A 5,410-nucleotide genomic window follows, 5' to 3' on the forward strand; every position below is an offset into this window, starting at 1 on the left:
GTATTTGGTATAAAGAAATAAATCACCCAGGTCACCTTTTATACCTAGAAATAACAGAAAAGCCCTTTGCCACAAGCCAAGTGCTGTGATTTATACTTCACAAGATGTAATCATTAAAGCTGGCTGAAGGATGAGTGGAAGCTGCCAGTAGTTTCTTCTGAGTACCTGCTTTGTGGTAGGTTGCCAGCAGCCTTACCTGGGTGGTGAAATGGCCTTTTCAGTTGCAGTCCAGTCTGTACAATCACTCTGTGCTTAAAGGTAGAATATGGGCTTTTTGTGGTATGTGTGTGTGTGCATATTTTTTTGTGTGTTTTTTTTTTTTTGTGTGTGTGTGTGCGTGCATATTTTTTTTTTTGTGTGTGTGTGTTTTTTTTTTTTTTTTTTGTGTGTGTGTGTGTGTCTTGAGACAGCCCAGAGTAGCCTTGAACTCTTCAGCCTCCCGAGTGCTGGAATTACAGGTGTGTGCCACCATGCCTGGCTAATAGGAACTCTTTGTTCTTAAAAATCACAGTGGAGAGAACATTGTAACCTATTGACTCTGTGGCATTTGCATTATGGAAACTTCTTTTAGAATGGTGTTGATGATTATTAATATTTATTATTGATTTATGTTTTAGTGAAACAGCGGTTATTCTTAAACCAGCTGTATTCCCAAATCACCACACAGAGACTAGGATTTAATTAACCTAGAACACAATGCTGGGCAATAGTTACTCTATCCTAAACTTACTCCAAGCCTGCATACCTTCCTCCCATTCAGATTTCCCACATTATACTTGCTTTTACTCATATCATTATACAGTCTTAAAATTATAAATATGAGATGTGCAGGGTAAAACTAAACTGTAAACCAATTTTATCTATGTCATTTAAAAGAATGGCATAATAAATTTTGAGGACATTGTAGCCAATGTCTGGTTCATTTCTCCTGATGTTTCCAGGTCTTCTCCTCTCAGATCTCTCTTCTCCGATCCTCCTCCACTTGCTTCTTTTCTCCTCCCCTCCAGACCAGGATATCGCACCCTATTCTCTCCATTGCTCAGCATTGGCTGGTTGTTTTATTGGCAAATGGTAGCATATTTACACAAACTTGAGACAGGTGATGCTTAAGTGCAGTGTCCATATTGAAACCAGATAGTGGAGTAGAGAAATCAGCATTTGAATGAAGAAGGGTAAATTATATACATTCCACAAGAACATTATACCAACATTTCCCCCTTTACATCGAAAAAAGGCTTCCTTTTCTTTCAATACAATAATAATTATAAAACAGTTATGAAAACTATTAGGTAAGATTTATATGTGCAGTGTTTAGTCCATGTGCATTTGGCAACTTAGGAGAAAGTATTTGATTATCCTATCTGGACAAGTTTAGAGTTCTATACCTAAGTTAACTTTTATCCTTATTGGTATTACCTATATGAAAACATTTTCTTAAGTTCTAAACAACTTAAGCTTAATTGTGGAACTATAACTATTTGGTCTTCAACCCCACCAGAAGGAATAAATATAGAAGTCCTATTTGAAACAGTCTAAAATGCTGGACCAATTGAGATTAGAAGCTTTCTTCAAAGCTCTCTTGGGAGCAGTCTTTGATGAGAAACATCAGTTGAAGCAGTAGAGGCAGAAACAAGCAGAATGCTGGGACATGCAAGATGCTGGAACAGATGTGTCAACATCTCAGTGTGCTGGAAGGATAAGTTCTGTCAGGTTTGATCCAGTGTCTCCGCTGTCTGATCCTTTTGTTCTGCAAACATATAATTTCTCACAAGCATTATACAGTCCTAAAATTATAAATATGAGATGTGCAGGGTACCTCTTCCCCAGTGCAACATATTCCTTGTTCTTCATTTTGGAATTAGGACCTTTACATGCTGCTCTAATTCAGCAGTCCTTTCTACATTCCATTGTGTCTTAACAGGTGTGCTACTTAACTCATTTAAACATTTTAAAATTGATAAATCAGTATTCTGTGTTGGGGAGAGACTACATTTCCCTTCTGTTTTATAACCATCTTTGAAAAATTACTGTTAGATATTTTCATAATTGTTTGACCTATAGGATTATAAATTACATCTGTAACAGGTTTCATGTCATAATGTCTAAATTATTGCTGAATTCCAATGGATATACATGGTGAAGCACCATCAGCCCCATTTTGCAAGGGCATCTCCAAAACACCATCTCTAACAAATGTGTAACCTTAGGATCATGCTCTCCAGAATTTAAGGCAAAAACCCACTAGAGTTCTGAATATGAATCTATGGTGTGATTCATGTATTTTAGTTCTCCAAACTCTGTAAAATGGAGCACACCAGCCACTGTATGACCTTGTTCCAAAATAACACTAAACAGGATCTGCATTTCTACTTTAGCATCTAGGCCTTGATCTAGTAATTGAGCCTTAACAGTGCACTCAATACCCAGCCTGACCAAGTTGGCCTGCAGCTGAAGACTTTCTCTTCAGCATCTCGATGGGCTGCCATTTTGCAATATGGCCTTTAATTTAGCATCTGTTATCTCAGTCTCTTCTTTCTCCAAGTCTGTCTTAATCCTGATCTCTCCTAAAGAGGATATATAAAACTGAAATCATGAGTGAAAAAATTACTTGTATGGTAAGAAACAAACTCAAATGGTACCCAGAAGCGCTGTGTTATTGTGTCTTCCTCCATTTTCAATATAAAAAATTATCTTCTTTAATCTCAAAACTTTTCCCTGAGGACTTTACTTTCTTAGACCCAGCTTCCCTTTCAGACCCAGTTCAGATGCTTGAGGCTTCTCTGTCTGTCTCTGACTCCTGCTTCCAGGCAGAGGTATTTTTTTCTGCCTCCCTCACTGATCCTGATCCCTTCCTCACTCTGGGAAGTTATTGAGTCCACAAATGTTTGCTCCTCAGACCGGCAAGAACCCCTTCTCAAAAGGATTTTGCTTTCTGCCTTGGTTAGCAAAGTCTGGCTTTGAGAAGCTTCCTTGTCAAAGAGCCACTTTTTTTTTTTTTCTACTTAAAGAAAGTGCCTGTCTGGGGTTTGTATGTATCAATTGTTGTTGTTTTTTGTTTTGTTTTGTTTGCAGCATGCCTGAGGCCTTGCTGCTCTGCAGGGGGTCTGTCTAATTGGAAATCTGAGCTCCTAGTTTAAGCAACTGCGATGCTTTGTTTTTAAAGAACAGAACTTAAAAACTGCTCTCTAGTTTTACTTTCTATGTAAGTTCTTGCTAGATTACTGTAAATTCTGCCCACGTTGGGCACCATTCGTTGATGATTATTAATATTTAATATTGATTTATCTTTAGTTAAACAGCGCTTATTCTTAAACGAGTGTATACCCAAATCACCACACAGAGACTAGGTTTGATTTAATTAACCTAGAGCACAAAACCTCCAAGCCCGCGTAGCTTCCTCCCTTTCAGATTTCCCGCATTATACTTGATTTGTAGGCTTATTTTATGTCCCGCTCATCCATCCCTCCCTGTGTTTCCAGGTCCACTCCTCTCGGATCTTTCTTCTCTGACCCTCCTCCTGCTCACCTCTTTCCTCCTCCCCTCCGGACCATGATGTCCCACCCTATTCTCTCCATTGCTCAGCATTGGTTTTATTGGCAATACAGAAAATAAACGGTAGCATATGTACACAGACTTGAGGCAGGTGATAATGCAGTATCTGGACTGAAATCGATAGTGGGGTAGAGAAATCAGCATTTGAATGAACAAGGATAAATTGTATACATTGCACAAGAACATCATACCAACAGAATGGTGCTGAGAACACAGTATAATGGAGTGGAAATGATGTTGACACCTGACATGAAATCAGTCCCAGGGGAGTTGATAGCATCAGATTTGTTGACACAAGCCTGGGCCTTTCTCCTGGAGCAGCCGATAATTGCCGAAGATTGATGGTTAGCACCATGTCATTGGGGTTCCTATAGACAGTTCCTATTCTGGAAAATAACAAACTTAAATGACTGAATCTTGGCTCTTAAGTATAGACTTATTTCTCAATTCAAATACGGTATTCATGGTGAATGGGTGGGCAGCATCTGCTGTGAATCCATCCACCTTATCCACCTGCAGAGCCCTTGGTTCTTAGTAGGGCTGAAGAGGTAATCTACACTTCAGCCACCTCCCACCCAAGCCATCTCTCCAACCCCGACTTACTGAAAAAACAGTTTTTTGTTTTTTTTCAAGACAGGATTTCTCTCCCTAATCCTGGCTATCCTGAAACTTACTCCAAATACCAGGCTGCCTTCAAACTCAGAGATCTGGAGCTGGAGGGATGGCTCAGAGGTTAAGAGCATTGGTTCCTCTTCCAGAGGTCCTGAGTTCAATTTCCAGCAACCACATGGTGGCTCACAACCATCTATAATGAGATCTGGTGCCCTCTTCTGGCATGCAGCCAGAACACTGTATACGTGATAAATGGATGAACAATTTTTTTTTTAAACCTCAGAGATCTATATGCCTCTGCCTCTGGAGTACTGAGATTAAAGGCATGTACCACCAGTAAAAGCTGGCAGCTTACTGAGTTCTTAAACACTTATAGTCTATGATGATAAGAATATAGTTAGAGATGGCTTAGAGGTTAAAAGCAGTGGCTGCTCTTCCAGAGGTTCTGAGTTCAATTCCCAGCAACCACATGGTGGCTCACAACCATCTATAATGAGATTGGATGCTGTTTTCTGGTGAGCAGGTGTACATGCAGACAGAACACTGTATACATAATAAATAAATCTATAAAAAAACTAAAAAAGAATCAGTATTTTTTTTAAAAACATACAATTAACCCTGTTTTTAGCTACAAACCAGTTTTTTAGTGGTTTCAATTCCCAAGATTTTAACTAGTTTGTTTGGTTTTGTTTTAACCATTTATATTTGGGTTAAATTCTCATTAGAAGTTTTGTAATAGATGGCAATTAATACAAAGACAGTTAATCAGTGTACAGAGAGACGCTATGGAAATGCTCAGTTTTTAGTGGACCATTTTTAATCTGCACACACACACACACACACACACCAAGGCCCATGGATCATCAAAGCTGGGTAGAGGTAGGGGGGATTGCTGCAAAACAGTGCCTTCCAGACATTGCTGCTGCTACACTCGTGACTCACAGTGACCAGGACTGCTCCTTCAAGATCAAGCCGGCCAAGCTTTCAACATGAATGGGGGGAGCATCTCATAGTCCCACCCTAGCTGAGGGAGTCTCAGTTTCATTCAAGAACTCCCCCCAAAACTCTTCCCCTGATAAATAGCCCATGCTCCGGTGTCCCCATGCACATAAACGTGGGCCATTAGTGGACTCAATGTTGCATAAAAGAAAAAGAACACAGAAGGTTGGGAGGGAGAAGGCTGGGGGGGGGTGGGAGGAGTTGGAGCAGGTAGAGTGGAGGGTGGGTTTGATCTAAACATAGGCAC

This window comes from Meriones unguiculatus, chromosome 7 (assembly GCF_030254825.1).
Source record: "Meriones unguiculatus strain TT.TT164.6M chromosome 7, Bangor_MerUng_6.1, whole genome shotgun sequence".
Lineage (NCBI taxonomy): Eukaryota > Metazoa > Chordata > Mammalia > Rodentia > Muridae > Meriones > Meriones unguiculatus.